Genomic DNA, 20,874 nt, shown 5'->3' with positions numbered 1-20,874 from the left:
AAGCACAGGTTATAGATGGTTTTTGATTGGAAAAAAACACACTGCTGCTTTGCATCCTTTTTGCCCAATGTTTTCTGTCCCATCCAAATAGCCCTTCTACACATGTAAGAACCATGAAAGGGTCAGTGAGTCTCTTCTCATGCCGACCTGTGTATGTTGGTTTCAGTCTGATTTTACCATCTGTGTTCACTCCAAAATTGTACCTCTGAATTTGCACTCCTTTCACACATTGGAGACTTTTTACATGCTTTGTTCATGTAGTTGCTTTCCTTCTGGTGTGTGTTTCTTCTGCCATTTCTTGTGCGATTCCTTCTTCCTACGACTGTTTAACCTACCTTCCTTCATTACTTCTCTTTTTACTGTTCACTTTCAGGCATTTAGTGCTGCCTTGCAGAGTTTTCACAAAGCATCTGTCCATACACAAGGACATGCCTTTCCTTGATGGTATATTGCTTATTCCTGTCTATGGAGCGAAAGTTAGTGGAGACAAATACATGATTGTCATTGTGCCAGCTAATCATGCTTGAGCCGTGGTCTCAGCAGGTTTTAACTGCAGCTGGCTGCCACAACATTGAGCGTAGCCTAGGTGGATGTAATTGCCAAGTCACTGCAGGCATTGTGCCAAAGGGACTCTTCAAGGTTGTGCTGTGACACAGCGGTAGCCTGCAGCAAGACTAGCCCTGGCTAGTACTTGACGATAGCTCAAGACCCAGTTTATGTCTCCAATAAACCCAAGTCGAGGTGGTGCTCCTCTAGAAGCAAGCAGGAGTCAGGTAGGAATGTTTAAAACAAGGCTTAGTCCAACACCAACTGTGTCAGGTTTGCAGTGAAGCCAACACAAAACCATGGTCAGAAAGCAGGGTTACCTGGGTACTGTACAGCTGGAGACCTGCACGCAAAAACCTCCTATGTGGAAGGCATGGCACACCTGTATGGTTTATCAAGGAGCTGGTAGCAGCTGAGCCCTATGAGAAGTTCTCTGAAGGCTTTCACACTCCTGGGAGGAGGAGCAGCTCGTAAAGCTGTGTTTATTACTTCAGCTCCAGCCAATTTTTAAGGGTAGATTTTGGAGGAGGAAGATGAAGCCGCTCTTTGTTGAATTTTTACATGTTAAAACACATACTTATGTCACAGAGGTTAAAGAAAACAAAAAGAGCATCACCTCAAAGAGGTGAGAGTTAGATCCCTGAACTGCCATGCCAAGTTAGGTGTCTGGCACACCTAAGCATTAGTACTCAGTGAGTTAGCTACAATCGTTTTGTGATTAATACCCAAGTTAAGAGGAGCTTCTTTCTTCTGCCTCTCACTTTCCTAAGACAGTGTTGCATGAAGTGTTAAGAAAATAGCTCTTCTAATTTGTGTGCCTCCTGATCTATTTGACTAGGCTTGGGGGAGTAGCCCAAGTCCCCATTACCACAAATCTGTTAACAATTCTTTTGAGTTCAACAATGCTCATTCTGTTTCCTTTTCTTAAGCTGGATATTAGCAACAAAGACCTGCTAATGTCTTTACTTTTCAAAAGTTGTAAAAATGCTTTGGAATTTCTACTTTAGCATTTATTTATTTGTCTTCAGAGATTCAGTTGCACAGCCCTTCCCACTTAGAGTTCAGCTAAATAATGTTCACGTTATCCTCCTATACGGGAGTATTTCCTCTGCTTCTGTGGCCCAGTCTTTCTTTCTTGAACAGTTTGTAGGTAGATAATTATGTTGTTCCACTACATTTCCCTACCACCCATTGCTATTAAAATCATCCTCCATGGCAAAATACTCTGATTGTTCTTTTGCTTTTAAGCTTGTTACATTTGTCTAAATAGTTACTCTACTCAACTCCTTTTTCTGCTATCTTCCCAGTTTTCCTGAATTCCCTTTCCTACATTTACCAAAATTACGACTCTCCGATGGTTGTAATTGGCATCGTGTTCTCTGAATTCACAAGATGCTGCCATATATACAGATGTCTTTAATAGACATATCTGACTAATATGTTCCCCAGACACTCATAACTTCTGGCTTATTTGCAGTATCTACTTCTGTTCTGGTCCTCTCCATACCCTAGGCTTTCCTTCACTCTGTTACTGTACACTCTCTCTAACAAATTAAAACACCTTCTTACACAGTCTGTTCTGGCCACACTGGGAACTGGCACAAATCTCACCACTTCATCAGACTTGCATATGAAACTGGGAACAGCTGAGTCAAAGCCATTTGCCCTGTCTTGGACCAGAGTTTTCTGTCTAACCAAATGATGTTATTTCCCAGACAATTTCCCTTACTTACTGGTAAGAAAAGCTCATCCATTGCCTCATGGTATCTATTGTTTTGGCTGAAATTAAGAAGCTTGCTGAGCTCGTGTTCATCATGACCATGTTCCTGGGGACAACTGGGGGTGTTTGCCTCACCAGTCTCATTCTGACTGGTGGCAATAACCAGCTTTAGTTGCAAAGAGTCGCATTGTCAGAGAGCTGCACTCTGCAGCCATCGGGAAACTGGCTTCCTAAAGCAAAGCCTTGGCCAGCTCGTGTCTGAGAGCCACCCTTCCCCTCCCGGATGACTTTTCAGCTTCTGAGCTTCCTCAATTTGTCACAGCCATTTGCGGGACTTCAGAACATTTGAAAGTAAAGAAGCAGAAGCTGTGTCAGATCAAGGGTCCTTAAGGTAAGATATTTTAACCAGTTCCATAATCAAAATAAGAGTAACTGTCTTTTTATCTGCTTGCTTGTGTTAATAAAATGTTTGACTTTTGGCTGGGCAAACAAGTATCAGTACTATATAGCCCATCAGAGTTCCTTCTCATTGTCGCTGTAATGCATCCCACTCACCTAAATCTTCAGAAAACATGCTTTCAAGTTACTAAGCACATGAATAGACACCCGAGTAGACTGAGCTTTGCAGTGGAGACCTCCTGCCTTGGTGGTCTGAAGTTAGGCAGGTGCCAAGTATTGGAAGTCTTGGGCCAAGAAATACACTACAAAGCTACAGTTTGGGACAGAGGAAATCAGTTAAATTCCTGATCCCATTTCTAAAATGTTAATATTATGCATTAATAATCATTGCACTGATAATAATTTAATTAAAGCTGCTGGGATTTAAGAAATCTTTTCTGAAAATGGCATTTGAATTCTCTGCACTCTTTATTTGACAGGGATCAGAGTAGAGCAGTAAGACCATAAGAACACAGAAAACCTTTCAATAGGGAGAGCACTGGAACAATCCATTTGGGAATGTAGCCATCTGACTGAACAAGGAGTCAATGAGGGACAGGGAGAGAGAACGTGCAGATGGAGATTCAGCACTCCTCATCATGCAAGAAATAGAGGGATTTCAATAACATAAGGAAGGACAGGAAATTCAAAGCTGGTAAGACAGAATACTTTTGCATGCCATCCTCAATTAGACCATCTTATTATATAAAGTATTTAAATTAGATAATTGCTACAGAATGCTGAGACTAGAGTTTAGTGAGCTTCAAAGAACAAGCAAATATTTCTACAATAAACAAAAGCCGTTAACAGTCCAAAATAATAGGAATAGTAGAAGTAATAATAATGGTGGCAATAACAATAATAGTAATAATAGTTGTTATTATTATAATCATTGTAATGAAAGGCTTTTGTTTGAAGGATTAAATAAATCTCTGATTTTTGGGATTAGTGTGAGATTTTCAAAAGGACTGTACAAGACAGGGGGAAGGGTGGGAAATGACATTATCCTAAATCCAACTCTTGGGGCATTTTTTCGCCTTCATTTGAAGCAGGTGGTGTCCAGCACAGGCACAGACACAGTCTGTGCTAGATTGATCATGATTCCAATAAAGATGGGCAATTTTAAATTATTATTTAATATTTAAATAATTATTTAATTAGCTGAGCAGGGGGTTCTTGTGTCCTTCAGTCTTTATAAAGACTTCCTTCTAATTTTTTTCCTCTTCATCTAAAAAACTACATACAAAAAGACCTTGAGACAAAATCCATGTATTCCTAAATTAAGGATTGTATAGAATTTTGAAAAAATTCTGTACAAGCAACATAGTACCTTTAACTTAAGAAAAAAAATCCCAGTATGTCTTTTTATCTGCAAAACTAATGGGATTATTTAATATTAAAAAAAATACTCTAAGTTAAATGCAAGGCATAATGAAAGGTTGAGAAAAGAAGTTCAAACCAGATTTTTAGAATGGGCAAGTTCTTTAATCTTAAAAGGAACATTTTCATAAACTATTTAATGAAAACTAAAAAGTAAACAGAACAAAAATTAGGTTTTGTTTATGTGCTTTATCCAAATGGAAGAAATAATAATCCAACATATAATGACGGTAACATAAAGGGAAGAGGCTGTATTTAAAAAAAAAAAAGAAAGAATAAAAGATAGCTCTGTTCCTTACTTAACTGAATATAAAACTAAAAAAAAACCTGGTAACAATATGGAATTTAACAATGTGCCGGGGTATAAAATGCTACTGTTTACCGTATGGCCGCCTTCACTCCTTTGTCCAGCCACAGACAGTGTGACGGGTCAGTCATGGGTTTTTAACTGAATTAATCACAGCAGGGGAGGACGCTCTTCCCGGCTGCTCTGAGGACCACCCCTGCATTCCCGCTCTGTTTGAGGCTGGAGTGAATGCTGGAAGAGGCCACAGAAGAATGGCTGATGGTGCTGGGGCAGGAAAGGATTCACCACACTGTAGATGGGCAACTGGATCCAGTGGCTGGAGCCAGGGGCAGAGGGCCAGGCTGAGCACAGATATCCTCATGGAAGGCCACCCATAGGAGCAGGGACACAGATTGTCTCCCTTCACGTGGTGGTGCTACAGGAGACAGCAAAATCTCATCAGTTTGCAGGACTTTATCAGTCTTTCCTTCTTCTCTACACTCCCTAGAGGACTCCTTAGTTTATTTTTATTTTTCAGCCTTCCTTGAATCTCTTTCATTTCCTCCCCTGCTTAATTATGCAGCACTACATTATATAATTTAGACAGAAGTACGTGAGCATATTTAATTACATCAAGTCTTTTAAAACTGCTTCGCGGAAGAGAATACAGCTTGTACACCTGGAGTGTGCCACGGGGTAACGCAGCAGTGTCTTTCTCACCATCAGCAGTGCTTCCCAAACTCCCCTCCCCCCTGCCCCAAGTACTTTCACTCACCCCTTTTCAGACCACTAAGCAACCACTGCCAATCACCCTTCACGCCCCATCCCACCACTTTCGCTCTCAGTCATTTGCCCACTGCCTGTGAATCTGTCAGGACTTACTTCACCAAACCATTACAGACACCCACCCTTTCTTAATCACCTCCTGAACCCTTTCATGCGGGCAGGGACATTCATCAGTTGCTCAGCTACAGCTCTCAGTACCGTGGCCAATGCAAAAAATTCAGAGAGAGAGAGAGAGAAAAGAACCAAGTGATATGGGCAGTAGGTGGCAAACTCCTCAGTCAGACGTTTAAGCAGGTATGAGTGTCTCGGGACATTTGGGGACTGCAGGAAACTCATCTGCTTGAAGCACTTCTGTAATGCATCAACTACACCCAGAGGCAGGTCCCCTTAGGTTCAGTAATTACAATGATTGAGAAAGAAACTCTTCCAGGTGATTCAGAGAAGCAGACACCTAATGTGGCTATCCCCACGCTGCTCTCCGATGAAACCTCTCTTCCCGTCTATTAAGCATACAGGGAAAGTCCTTGCCTACCTAGCTGAACCAGAATCCCTCATTTAGTCTTTGTATCTCAGTGCATTATCTGTGGGTGGTGGTAACAAAGTGCTTCCCTGGGGCCCATGGAGAAGTGTTCCTGGAAGGTGAGTGCTACAGCAGCTGTGGAGGATCACCCACAGTGGGAAATGACAAGTGCCTCTGCATGCGCACACAGCTGGGAAGTCCCCACAAAGTGGGTGTCCATGCCTGCTGAGACCAAGCACGGACACTCTTCCCTCTGTTTCTCTTGTAAAAAGGGTCATGGCATTTCCCTTTGGGAATTGTTCATTGTGGCAAGTCAATTTTTAGCTGTGTTTATCTTAAGTGGTTTTATACTCTTGCATTAGTTTGCTATAGTAAAATAAACTTCCATTTGCATATCTCATCAGTTTTTGAGTGGAAAATGACAAGCAGAAGAAGAAGAAATTTCTCAACAACTCTTCAACCTGAATACTGTTTATCTTTTCTTTCAGCCTACTGTTGAATGAAGTACCATTTTGAGCTAAGGGAGGCACTATTTGACAGAACAAAAGATATCTCTCTAAGCCTGTCAAGTTCAAGAATATCTGGAAGGTACAATACTCACATTTACTACTTTACAGAAATATTATGCAGAATCCAAAGATCCTTTTCTCTGTAATCTAATCTAAATCTCTAAATCTAATAGAAATCTAATGCCTAAACACTGGAGATATACATATACTTATATGTATATACATATGCATATTATACATATGCATATATATATAAAAATGAATGTGTGTGTATGTATGACGCTGAACAGTCTGAAGATCTAAGTGGTAAATCAAGATTTCCATGCAAGGAAATCAAATCTAGTATTCTGTTACTGTTTTCCCAGCTAATGACTATCCTCTAAAATAGTCTGGTTCATTAGTAGAGTCCACCACTGAGTGGTTATTGATGCAAAACATCCATCTTACACTTTGTAAAAGCTCAGTGCCAGAGCCTGCACTTCCTGTAAGCACCTGCTTCGTCCACAGCCCTGAGGTCAACAGAAAGAGTTCCCATGTTTTCATTTGACTTTGATCAGGTCCTTGACATTCTAAAGTGAACCTTCCCACCATTCAAAGAACCTCCCAGCTGTGAAAAGGACCCCAGAGCTCAGCTTGTTGTGTTACCAGGGCTGTGGGGGTAGTATCTGCACGGAGACCGGGCAGACCCTGGAAGAGAACGGTCTGGACTGTGCACTGAGGGTTTCAATTACGAGGTTCATTTAACCCAGAAAGCCTCCTGCTGCAGAAGGCCACAGATGTTTCATTCCTCTCCCTTGGTTCTTCCTAACTTGACAGACATCACAGAGACACCGTGCATAATAAGGGTTTATTCGAGTTTTCCGCTTGGGACTGTGCCCTGACCCCAGACCACTGAAGAGCCGATCTCATCCCAGATAGCAGATGCCTGTGTGAGATCTTAGAGTTCTTGTCCTTCACAAACACTTCTTAGTCCCGTCTACTGCCAATTAAATCTCCCTATTGTGATGCAAAGAATGATAGCAGCATTTTCTATGTCCACACACTGCCTAAACTGATAAAACACTCAGTATATGTTAAGAATATAAGTGTGCTCAGTCCATTCACAACACACAATAAGTGCACAATTCAATTAACTAATGCAATTCATATTTCATTAGGACAGAAGCTGTTTGTGACCTCAAACGGACAACAATTTCATGACGGCACTGCAGAATTTTAATTAGATAGGAAAATAACAAAGACAAATGAAACAGAGGGAAAACGCGCTGCCTGGCAGAATTGTTCCGAAGAACTTAAAAACAAAAGATGCAGTTGTTCTGCTAAGTTCTTCTCCTCCTTCCCCTTTACTAATGATGCAGAGAACAAAACATTATTGCCTTTATTTGCCCTTTATTTGCAGAGAAGGCTGTCTCAGCATTGGTGGTATGAACCTGGTATGGTACCGAAAGGCACAGGGAAGAGTAGTCCGGGGGCCTGGTTTTGCTTTTGTTCATAGGTACCTAAGTGAAGAGCAGCTCCTCTAAGAAGAACAATTTTTGTATCAGTTTTTCAAAAAAGGTATAAATATTAGGCCCTAAAATAATTTGTGAAATAAAGTGGTAAACTAACCAACAACAGACATGATTAATAAAATTGTTAGTAATATTAGGATGAAAAAACACACAAAATCATAGTATATAAAAGACTCTGATTAAAGCAGAGAAGGATTCCAATATTAAGCTGTGATTGTTGTAATATTTCTTTTTGAGATACTCTTAAGAAAATGAGAAGAGATTAACAAGGTTAGTTATTACAGTCCTGTAGTAATTTTATCCTTAATCCAAAGTATTACCATATATGCTGACCTCTATGTGAGAAAAATGACTCCCTACAGTCTGTAATTCAGTTCCATTATTTTACTATATATTGCCAAAACTGTATCTTGTCTTACAGAAACATAAAAGGATGAGATCCTTCAGTTTTTAGGTACTACATTTAAAGAGATGACAGAAGGATGCAGATCAGAGCTCACAGTCTGTAGAACAAGCTCCCCCTGCCCCCTCCTTCCCAGACTATGATTTATGTTTTAAAGATAAAAACAGTAAATAAATATTGTACAAAGCTAGCCAGATTTTGTGTTAAAGGCAAGATGCTGAATAGGAAGCAGTTGGATGTGTAGGAAGATGTGTCTGTTTAATCAGGATATTTGCTGATCTGGGTCAGTAACAGGATGGCTGTTTTTCCCTGGCCAGTGGGTGGCAATGGCAGCAAATGGCTTATAGCAGACAAAGATTGATTTTGATAAACATGTCCAGATGGGTATGATTTAAATCAGTAAATATATTGCTTTGTATAAAGAGATATTTTCAAATTAATTTTAAACCAATGTTTGCATCTACAAGCCACTGGATCCTACATTTACACTCTTAAAATAGTATTTGAACGAGGGGAATAATCAGTAAAGAAGAAGGAAAATAGGTTTGCCTTCTCTGATTGTAACACCTCTGATGCTTTATTTCTTCATGATACATTAGATCAAAGCCCTGTTGTCTGTATATTAGTATTATTTAGTAGTTCTTTTCTCAAACTTACTGTGATCTGAAGCTAATTTTATTGGAAGAGATGAAGTTAGTTTATTGTCAGTCTTGTAAAATAAGTTTTTAATGCAATGAAAGTATCAGAACAGCTGCTAAATGAGAAAGACCATAAAAAGGGAATTTCCAGAACTCACTGATATTAGCTGCTCACCCATACATTCCCTTCCTCTCAAGTTTCAAAATGAGATTATTATAAAAAACAGGCTGATTTGTCACAAAAAAAAAAAAAAAAAAAAAAAAAAAAAAGAAACTGTCTGAACAAATCTGCAAATAAACCAGCTTGGGGGAATTCCCATGTCTGTGTCTGACCTTCATAATCAAAATAAGGCATCCTTAACCCAATAGAAAATTCTGCTATTTTTTAGTACTTAACTCTTCACCTGATGGGGTATCTGAGCACCGCAGCTCATGCTCCAGGAAAGCTGTGCTTTAACTGTGGTGGGCCCAGCCTGTGCCAGACCCCTGAGGCCGGAGGGGTGACCGCTCAGGGATGAGCAGTGCCGTGGGAAGCAGGGTGGTGGCCACCGCTGGTCACGGCGGCCGTGTCTCACCAAGCTCCTGAGCACTGCACTGAGTCCCCACACCACGGAGAAGCTGGGCCCAGGCTATTTATCTGTGATAAGTGCAGCCAGTTGTGCAGCCAAATTGCTCTGTACGGCTTCCTTTTTATTTTTTTCCTGTTAAGTTTTTGGCTTGGCTGATGGAGGACGGAGAGGAAATGCATCCCAGCAAAACTGCCTCTCTTGGATTTGCGGGGGCCTTGTTCCAGTCTGCTTGCTGGCCTTGGGCTGACTATGAGCTGTGATTGTTTTATTTTTTTTTTAGCCTTTTCTACACTTAAATTTACAAATCTGATGCCAGATTCTTTTCTTTCCCTTACAGTACTGCAAAACTGGAATCACCCTGCAGCCATTCTGGGATCTGCTCTGCACGGCCAGAGATGCCACCGACAGCCTTTAGATAGGAGGAAGCTGAGGCTAAAGAGCAGAGAATATTTCTTGCCCTACATTGTTCTTGAAGACTATTTCTGGCACACAGGAAGGTCTCACAAAATTACCATCAAACTTATTTTAGCTAATTCCATACGTGACTTGAAGTACTCCAGAGGTGTGTGTCAAGCCTCGGAGAACTGACAGCAAGTTTCACTCCCTGGTTAGACATAGAAATAAGCATATGACACTCTAGGGGTTGCCTGGAAGTGCTTTTTTTTATATAAACAGGGGGGAAAACAGCCTTCAAATGATACAAGAGAATATCAACAGGAGCGGGCCCAAATATCGTACTCTAAAATGAACACTTTGATAATCATAACAATGTGGTTTGAAAGGCATCACTTTAAAAGGTCAGCTATAGCACCCTCTGACTGCACATTGAAAGCATAGCGGATATATTGAGTCATACATATTGTTCATTGTCATTTGCATTTGGTGAAATCCCTGTATTTTACCCAATTTAGTAAGCAAGCACCACCTCGGACTCCCTTGGCAATACCTCTAAATGCAGTTACTGTTTGTTGGACTAAAACAACATCTTGTCCCATCCTGCACCAGTAAATCACTCTTTGGTCTTTTGATCAATGTTTGCCTTTTCAAGCCTGTGAGTCATTTTGCATTAATGGAAAGAGAGGGAGTGACACACGAGAGCAATGTGGGTATTTTGAGCTGCACCTCTGGGATACTTTTGTGCACGTTGTTCTGAACAAAACGACCATCTGTATCAGTTTGCTGACAGCCACTAGTGCATCAAAAGATCTCACTTCCTATCTTTGTGGATAAAGACTGGCTTAATTCTACAAACACCACACAGAATTCTCAGGCAACATGTCATGAAAAAGGCCTTACTGAAATCAAGCACACTTTTTGCAACCCAGCCTTTTTATAAAAATTGCCCTCAGGATCTGACCTCATGGCCTTTTCCATATTTTTTGCACATCACCTGTCACCGGTTTGGGACTGTTCAACTTCCCAATAGTCATGTCAGTGATGTTTCCAACCAGAATATGGCGGAAGCTGCCCTCACCCTTCCGGGGGCTACACCTGAAGAGTAAGCAAATTTTGTGGGTGTTTAAGCCTTTTTTAATTTTCTATGAGCAATGTAAAAATGACTCATTCCTGCTTTGGCTGGAATATATTATTGGTAAACACTGGTGCAGAGCAATCATATTTCTAAATTTGTAAACATAAACAGTGCATAATGCACCAACTCTTTGGTCTTGTTATTGATGTGTGTTTTTTGTGGGAAAGGCAGGGCAGGGGCTCAGCCTCGTGCTAGGCAGGTTTGGTAGCTACAGCCAACAGCAGCTGAGGGGGGAACCAAGAACTGTCCAGCAACAAGAGACTAGGAGGAGGTGGAGGAAAGGAACAGAGGCACCTTCCCATCACAGCAGGGAAGACAGTCAAAACACATGTCCCTGCGACACACAGAATACTTTAAAACTAGTTGGTTTGCTGACTGAAGGAGAATATAGACTGATTGTGTAAAAGCAGATATATATCATGCAGAAACTCATAATGAAAGAAGTCATCTTAAAGTACACTTATAAAAACTAACACTTTTATTGTGCCTTCAAAATCATAAAGTTACTAATAATGATTTTTGTTAGTATTCAATATATACTCTCCATCCAAGAAGGTATGCAAGTCATATGCTTTTCCTTGTCCCTGATATGGACAAAAGACCCATGCTCAGAGGGTTTGATTTGGACCCCTAACTCAACCTGTATAAGCAATTCCAACAGAAAATCTGGAATGGGAACCCACTGACTTGTTCCCTCTCTCCATCAACCACCAGAAGGAGCACACAGCTGGCTGAGAGTCACCTGTGGGGTCCTCCCATTTTTCTACTCTTGCTGGACTGGGGCCGCTGCACTCTGGTCCCTCCAGTTATTCACTCACTGACTTCCCAGTCCCAGCTGAGTATTCATCTCACACAGCATCGCTCCCTTGCTGCTGGGCCAGAAAGTTTATTTGAGATTCAGCACATCCCTCCAGTGACGCCTGTTCAAAGTTACCCGCAGATGAGTAATAGCATGTAAAAGTCAATTACATTCATATTCATAGAGCTGCTACTTAAAATGTTAACGATGAGGAAACTTGTCCTACAGGAATGAGGATGGGGGCAAACTTTTATTAGCCCCACATGAGCTTTTATCTGTTTTAAATGTTACATTGTCCCAGGGAAAGAAGTGCCATTGTTAACAGCATTGGAGGCAGTCAGCTGCACTCAATTTAAAATTAAAAGGGGAAGAAAAAATAAATGAAAAGGGAAAAAAAACAAGGGTCTGCCTGACGCTCTGTAGTATGGCAGGCTATGGTAACTTGCCCTAGAAACTTTTTATTGGATCCAGCCTTTCACTACAAAAGAATTCATTAACCGCTTCATGATGCAAAGTCTGCTAAAGACATTATCCTGACTGGCCAGCACGGGGCTGTTCCCATACACTGTGAGCACTGCTTTCACTGATCACTGCTGAGTCCAAGGGCACATCTAAGAGTCACTGTTATCCAGTCCTGGGCACCAATGTGATGCCCATGCTTCCAGCTCGAGATGGCTCCACATCTCTGCCCACTGTAGCCCTGCTCAAGTCAGGTCTGGAGAGCTCAGTTCAGGAGAAGGCATAGTCTGGGAGCATTAAGTGCAAAGTTGGTGTTTAAATCCCCTGATGTTTAGTCTGTTGTGGGCTGAACTTCCTCCCCTCTCTGCACAAGGACTACCAGTGGTGCACAAAACCCTTCTCCTGCCTTCCCCAGCATATTACCTGTGCCACACACACGTTACACAAATTGCACAAAAACCACCATGTCAACCACCAACTCAATTCCGTGTTGCTGGGAACATCCACCCTTGGGCAGTGCAGGATCTACTCTCATGAAGTTATCCCAGTATAAAAACTCCACAAACAACAATGCTACTTGAATGTAGCCTCTGTTACTGGGGGAACCCCACCTTTGAAAATGTTCTTTTTTGGGCCTTAAAAAGGTTGGGGCAAGAGGAGCCAGAGTGACCCCGGGAACTGCTAGAATCTTCACATTAGTTTATGATTTCCATTCACTATCAGCCAGTTTGCACTTCACTGATGCATGTGGTGCTGAAAGTGATGCACTAGTGGATGCTTGTTATATTTATGAACCAGGTGGCCCCTAACTACCCCAATTACACTCGCTGCCTTCCATTCATCACGCCGCCTTAATGAACAGAGAGGCTGGTGGATGTCAAACAACCAGGCAGAAGGAACAAAAGAGAAGCCAGGCACAGTGTCACTGAGCTTGAACCAGCCCATCGGTACCTCTCACGTGGCTGTATCCATTCAGCTTCCCTGCAAATCCCAGTGTGAATGAACCACAGCCACTGCAGAGCAAACAGATAAGAGCCCGGAGGAAGTGATCAATATGTTTAGATAAGGTGTAACAAGAATACGTAGCAACCTGCCCCCTTTTCCATGCCTGGATAAAGAGGAGAGGAAAATAAAAATCCCTGTATTGGCTGCTTCAGGCTGTGCAATTCTTTGACACTATGGTTAACCGACACCACCGTAACCATGGAGTTCGCCTAAGTTCAGGATAACACGGTGGCTTTATTAAGAAACTCAAGCACAGAAATACAGTTGGAAAGTCCTAGTTCTCCTCGGCAAATTAATCTTTTGAACTCAGCTCAGCCACCTGCACCTTCATGTTCGCTGTTTTTACAGAGTAGATGTTGGAAGTGTAAAAATAATTCAAAATATGTTAGTCATGCTTGAAATGGTCAAATGAAGATTAGAGAAAAACCCAACAGCATAAGAGAATGTGAAGGGTCATTAAAAGGTATGTAAATATTTATCCATAATTTTATAGCAATATGCTAAATACTGCATTTTTTTTTTTGCTCACGCACTGATTCCAGTGCTCATTAATTGGAATTTCTTCAATTCTGAAAAGGACCTTTATGGGACTGAGAAAAGAAAAACTAGGACAGCACTGAATACGAACTAGCTTTTGAGACAAGAGCCACTTACGTGACCAGGACTGTGCTCAATTGCCTTTGCTGTTTTCTTGCAGAGAAGCAGCTGAGCAGTTTTAAATAATGGAAGAAAAGAGTCTGTTTATAGAATAAGCTGGAAATGAGACTCTACCTGCAGAAGCTGAGCACACAGCCAGTCTTCCTCTGGGTTCACTTTAGTTTGAGTTTATTACAAAGCTAAGTTTTCAAGCTGAAAATAATGTTTCTCAAGCTGAGAGTTAGTCTTTGCCAATTACAGTATAGTTCAGCAAAGAGGGTATAGTTATCTTTTTCTTCTCTAAATGACATATATATATAAGACACATGTAGGGACACAGGATAGAAAGTCTGTCGGTGTAAAATCCCCTCTATCCTCTGCTGAAAAATTTTCTGCTGTGTCAAATTCATAGTACAGTGCAAAACCAAAATCTCAAGTAGAGTATTTTGAGACCTATTTAGTTTTCAGGGGACTTTTTCCTTATAAATAAAATAAAGACTGTGATCTTACCTGTGTCTTGTGTAAGAATCTCCTACTTTTCTGTGACTATATATCTGTAAGATAAAGTGTTTTGCACTGGAAATCTACCAATTACACAGACTATTCTTAATCAAATTTTACAGAAAAACGTATCAAATTCCTTATAGGAAAAAACCCTCATCCCATTAACGTTGTGTGGCATCCATATTTGTTCAAATGTATTTTTTGTAAGCACACACTGTATTACCCACCAGAGAAAAACTTCAACCAAGCTGCATCCAAACATTGAAGTGCAAGGTGTGTACATGGGTCTCCTCCTCTGCTCTGTTCCTTTAAAAACAATTTCTCCTCATTTTACCCAGGTACTTTATTTATAGCCTGGCCCAAACGTTCAGCTGTGGTTTTAGCTTCAGTTTTCATCCACTGACTCCAGTAGATTTCAAGTGCTGTTTTGGCCTGTGAGGTGTCCATCGTCCATCCCTTATGCAGATTTACCTCTTGGCAGGTGGCAACAAGGAACCCTTCAATGCCAAGAGCATACAGCAGGCCCACAAAGTGATTCGTACCTCAGCTGTCACCTTACCCATGCCAGCCCCAAATTTAGGCAACCCCTCTCAGTCACTGTGAGCATTGATGTAATAATTTTTTAGGTCTCTAGGCAATATGGCTTTGCTCTGGCTTGATCTGGTATGAATCTACAGAGATCACAAGATCAGGCCTTACAAAAAAACCCAAAAAACTTCTGTAATCTTTATGCTAATGCTCCCAGGAATCAAGGTCTGTTCTCTCCCTGGACCACTACTGGGAGTATAACATGACCTGCAAGACTACTCTATAAAAGATCATCTATTTTCAAGTGCATCTCTTCCCTATTGAAGGTCTTCCATTTTGTTTTAAGTATTTAAAATTAGTCCCTGGAAGATGATGAATCCCACATTTTATGTCTGGATCAGCATGAGCCTGCAGAGTCAATTTGCAGTGGTGTCTAATACAGTTATTGCAGGCAAAATGAAACAGTATCGAGGGGAGATTACATAGATGTGGGTTTACTACATAATTCAGGGCCATGGGAAGATTCCTCAGGGATGGCCACTGCAGCCCTCAACAATTTCTTTGTGAAGACCAGACCAATGCATGTTGCTTACGCTTCCAGATTGCAGGATGCAACATTCACAGTAATTATAACCCTAGCATTTGGATTTATATCAGAAAAAAGCAGCTTGTTGCCAAGTGCAATTGCAAATACCACTTATATTTTTGCAAAACCTAAGCCAACAGATAGATCCCTACAATCCAGAAAATGCTGAGCTACAATGTTCCTGATGTGCCTGCTAGAGCCAGGGATGCTGTAATACCATGATGTTAAACTGCAATCACACACTTTCCCCCCCTGAACATTTACTTTAATGAATCCTAAATTATCTGCAGGCATAATAATGATACCAATTGCTTTTTTGATCACCTAAGACAGGCACATTATAACCTGTCTGAGCTAACAGCGTGCACAGTGCTTGGGTTTTTTCCCCAGCTCAAAAATAAAGTCTAGCAGAAAATACTGCAGAATGACCAACAGCTGTGACAGTGTCTAGTTAGCAAAAACTAACTCTCAGCTTGAGAAGCACTATTTTCAGCTTGAGAAGCGCTGTTTCCAGTCAGGCGGGGATTTGTGGGGCAATTCCCACACTAACTGAGACACCGGCTCCTTAGAAAGGAAGAACATCACACTAGTGAGACATTAGAAGCATGTGAGAGAGAAGGTCTTGTAGAAAGGACAGAGTCATCCACTAGCCCTTCTGCCTCCAAGCCACCTGAAATCTGAGAACATTCCCCAGCACCTCTTTCACAGGACAAAGACTTGAGGGAAAAAAAAAATAAAAGAAAAGCACAAGGAACAACCTTAGCTGTATCTTGAGAGGGGCAGAGGGGGATGGATATCCTGTGCAGAGACCCTGAGAGCAGCTTGCCTTGTGCAGGTGCAAAGGCCTCTCCCCTGGCCATGCTGGGAGTCATTTCCAGGGGGCTGCCCAGGTGGTTATGTGCCACCACCTGCAGATAAAGAGCCCCATGCTAAAGTGTATCTTAACTGCACAGACCAAACGCTCCACATCTGTTCAGCTTGGATGGGTTCAGTGGCTCAGTTAATGTAAGCTCAGGCTAGTCTGAGCCTGTTAAGTGCTCAATTAAGCCTGATCCACTGCACCTCTTTATTTTCTGCGTAGCTGGATTCTTGTTTTTTTTCCATGACACAAGCATTTCCCTAACCTTTTGGAAAAGGCATTTAGCTGAAGAGCACGGAGTAGTAGGAAGTTGTTTGCTCTTCGTATGCTGTGACGGAAATAAAGTCAACATGATAGATTAGTACTGAGTGAGTGGAAGTTACTTTTCCCAAGATGTCACACTTGTGTTTCAGAAATGATTGATCTTGAGCATCAAATAAAGCACCAGCAAACTCACCAAAATATACATCATGTACAGCACAACAAATGCCATGAAGAAATGTGCTGTAAGCCAAATAAACATTTGCTTGTCAGTGCAGAGCAGTGGTTACAGCATGCAGAGAAAATTATGTATCCACCACAAGAACGTGTGTCGGGACTTAAAACTAGGTGAATGGATCAGATCTTCATGTAGTGTAAGTCAGAAAAGCTACAGAGATTTCAGTCAGGTTTTAGATGATTACTCCTAATGAGCTCTTGTTCCATGATGTCTGCAGAGACACTTGGTTTACAAGGCCACGGCTTTGAAAATTCATAATCTTCCTTTTAGGCTTCTCCATCAGGAATTCCTTATACAGATTTGTTGTTTGATCCTCCACAGGAGGAAAAAACCTGAATAACTCCTCTCCCGTTTGATTACTGCTGAGAAATTGACACAGGCACCAAACTTAAAACTCTGTTCAATTCAATTTGGGAATGAAAGAAGAACCTGCTCAGGGGTTGGGGACGTGGGGTTAAAAATAAAGCCCACACAGCAGATTGCCTCCAGCAGCTCTCACAGGTCCTACGAGCTCCTGTGACACAGACAAAGTGCATCTCCCGGAGCAGGGATGACGGGGAGTTTCCCTTGAGAGCTGTAGCTGTAGTTTATGAATGTGCAACTTCATTAGCAGCCAGTGACCCCATTAGACAGGGCTCTTAATTTCTTGGCTTGGACAAAAGTCTCTAGGGATCATCACAGCTGCACGCCATGCACAAAGATCTCACTGCTGGGGCAAGGAAGATGGCTTTCAAAGTCACCTTGAGAAAAACTCAGCAATTCAAAGATCATCCTGTGGATTCACAGAAAATAAAGCATTTAATTTCAGGTTTTGCCAAATCAAATTGCTGTAACTTGTAGGAAACACACTCGAACTCCCAGGTGAGGAACTGGCACTGAAAATCACATGTAGCCCAAGAAGGCTCCTCTTTCTATAATTAGGGAAGAAGGATGAGACTATTTATTTCTAACATTACTTCATACTGTGGGGTTTTTTTTTGAGAAAGAAATGAAAAACAGAAGGAAAGCTCATAAGCAGCTGATGACCTGCTCCATGTAGAACAGTTACAGAGGAGCAACTGTGCTCCTCACAAAGGACTTTTGATGTAGGCAGCAGGCTGTGATTTAATATGGGCTGGGTTTGTGGGGTGGTGATGGCAGACCCAAACTCTTTTGTCAATGAGCTCAAACCATGACAGATAGATCTCAGAGTCCTGTTCTCTGGGAATGAGAGTGTTTGGGAAGCTCACGGTGATGTCTGGATAGCTGGGGGATGCTGCCAAGACCCGGCGCTGTCTTATCATCCCTTTAAACAACAGAGGAGAGGGAATAAATGACCCTTCAACTAGAGGTCCTAGTGGGATGGATGGATGGATGGATGGATGGATGGATGGATGGATGGATGGATGGATGGATGGATGGGATGGATGGACCAAACTCAGCATATCAGGCACTAAGACTAGGACGACAGCAGAGATTCAAGTATCTATTGAGAAGAACGGAGCTGTGAGAACAGTGCAGAAGGAAAGGTCATTCTGATGTCATGCTTTTCAGTATTCAAATCTGTCAAATCGTAGAGGCTTTCAAACAGCCTGTAATGCTTTAAAATTGGACTGTTCAATTAAGAACTGCCTACAGCTTTGACCTGAGTTTAAATTTTGTCTGGAGGCATAAGCAACTACTGCATAAGCAGTAGTGTTCAGCAAAAGCCTGCAGTGGTAAGAAGATGTGGTGAATGTTGTACTAACAGAGTTTAAACTGTGTGCTCTGGCCGATCCTGTAAGGTTCTCACATCTATTTTGGAGAGAAAAGGGATATATATGTTGTCATTAGTACATGCCATATCAACTGCTGCTCCTAATGCGTTCATCTGGCATGATTTTCTATTCCTTTCCTTAAAATCTCCTTTTATGGCTGCCACGCAGTAGATCTGTTATTTTTAAACTACTGCATTTTTTTTCTCTTAATACTCATCTGATTGTTCAAAGCCTGACCATGGACTCTCAAAATACACATCTGCATTTTTCCACAGCTTCATGCTGAGTTCAATCTAGATTTTTATCAGCAGAAGGATTTCAGCCTGGGAGGTTTCGTGGCTACAGCCCCAGTGGCTACAGGTGGGAAGCGTTGATTCATGAGCGAGTTCGAAGGCTGCAAAACAACCTCCTGCCATGGCACCGAGGCTGAGCAATGTACTGGAGTTTCCAGTGAAAGGCATTTTTCAAGATGTATCAGCAGTCATGAACTGCTGGTATGAGTGAAGGGTATTTTTTTAAACTGCCCTAAACTCTCACTTTGTCCAACTTTTGTGCTTTTTGTGCTTTCTTATTCTACTTGGGAAATTTCTTTTTGTTGTTGGTTTCTTAATGCCGACGCTTTCGTTTAAGAGAGCTGTTCTTCAAGGCAGCACCGTGGCTGATGCGGAGTGGTTCAGCTCCAGTGACTTTTCACTGGAGTTGTGCCAGCTTGCACCACCTGAGACAGAGCCCTCCCTGCATTTTCAGACTCAGATCTGCTGTATTTAGAAGCAAAAATCAATTTCAACAGTTTCTTAATCTCGTTAGCTCTATAAAATCATGCAGCAGGGCAGGGAATGGCAGCTGGCAGGCATCTGTTACAGAACAAATTTTACCAGTGAATGGAACATCTCCTCAACCATCTGTTTGTAATGTGTAGAGAGAGGAATTACCATCACTGGTGACTTCAGCCTCAGAGATATTTGCTAGAGATCTCATGTGGTCATTCAAAAAATACCTTAGACGGTCATGCACCCAGCACAGTTGAGATGAGTACTGACCTCATTCAGACAGACTGAAAGTAAAAAAAAAAGTTTACAGATTGAAGAATTAGCAGGTGGCTGGGCATAATGATGACCATATTAGGATCAAGTAGAATCAAACATCAACCACAGAAATGTATGAAATAAATTTAAATGCGTCAGTATCCTCCAACATGACGTATTAGCATAACTGAGGGGAAATAAAAATTAGCAACAGAAATAATTGACAAAAAGATGGTTTTGTAAAAATACAGCCACAATTCCACAGGCAAATTGACCAAAAAAAAAAAAAAAAAAGCCTAAAAGTACTAGTCTAGTTAGAAAGGCATTTATACTAAAGAACCTACAGAAGCAGTGTTAACACAGGTATAAAACATGGGGCAAAGAGACATATCCAGTTAGTAAGGGATTTAGAAACCACCACAGGAACCTGGTGTGAAAAGCTGAATGCCTTTTTCCATGGTCCCAAGCCGGTGAAAGGTAGATGAAAGGCTTACCCATGTGGGAGCCATGCATGAGACTGCTGGGGTAGCACAGCATGGTACAATGTTGTGTTTGCCTGTCCTGACTTGCTCTTGTATTTCCAGGCCCATAGGTAGCTCAGAACCTGCATGTCACAGCCTCACAAAGGAATGGAACAGCATGGTTTGCAAAGGTTCCACAGCTCGGAGACACACGGGAAAGCTCAAGAGAGAATGACAAAAATGATCCAGGAGACAAGTCTATCACTATGATCCATCACCTGCACCCATCATCTGGAATATATTTCTGGGCACATCTGGGGACGCTTCATTTTGTGGCTCCAAACACTGCAATATAAAATCTTCCAGGCTTAGCAAATGAACATATGGGTGAAACTTATGTGTGATACAGGCAAGTAGGCCAGGCGAGTTAATAGCCACCATGTCCCTCACCTCTGTAGATCTAAGGAGACTCTTTCCCACAGTTCAGACATAAGTTTAACTACCCTCTAGCAAGCTCATTTCCCAGCCAGGTTGCAGGTGGCAATGTAAGACCTGCTCTTCATCTCAAGGCAGAAAGCATGCAAAGCTGCACTGGGCTTGGTGTGGTGGCTGAGGACCTGTGCCAGCCCTAACAAATGCAAGCTGTGAAGTATTTAGATACAACCGCAGGTATCACATCATAAACAGGTAACTTTTACTTGGCTGTTTTGCAAAAACAAAGTCCAGTATTTACAAATCTCTTTGTGAAGGCACATGAGCACTCCAAGGAATTCTGCTGACTCACTGAGCCTTTGCAGTGAAAGGAGACCACAAGTTCTTGAGGAGCAGTGTACACGTGGCAGGAGAGCTCTTGGGTCAGTAGATGAGGGTGTTTACGGCCACCAAAGCATCCATCATTAGAGCTGAGCCCCTTTCCAAGAGGAAAAAATGAAAGGCAAGA

At 41.8% G+C, this 20,874-nt stretch overlaps 1 protein-coding gene and 1 long non-coding RNA gene across 2 annotated transcripts in view; one reads left to right on the top strand and one right to left on the bottom strand.

The window, feature by feature from the left end:
* Window positions 1-20,874, bottom strand: part of BCL2 (BCL2 apoptosis regulator) — a 96,002-nt gene that overhangs the window by 16,731 nt on the left and 58,397 nt on the right. The window lies entirely within an intron of this gene.
* Window positions 198-10,964, top strand: LOC107200702. The gene is made up of 4 exons (XR_001519717.2): window positions 198-2,657; window positions 3,145-3,359; window positions 6,165-6,264; window positions 9,644-10,964. It is a non-coding gene; the product is annotated as an uncharacterized LOC107200702 (long non-coding RNA).

The sequence above is a fragment of the Parus major genome, chromosome 2 (assembly GCF_001522545.3).
Source record: "Parus major isolate Abel chromosome 2, Parus_major1.1, whole genome shotgun sequence".
NCBI classification, from domain to species: Eukaryota; Metazoa; Chordata; class Aves; order Passeriformes; family Paridae; genus Parus; species Parus major.
Note: the sequence above shows the minus strand (reverse complement) of the source record. Positions and strands in the feature narration are given on the sequence as shown.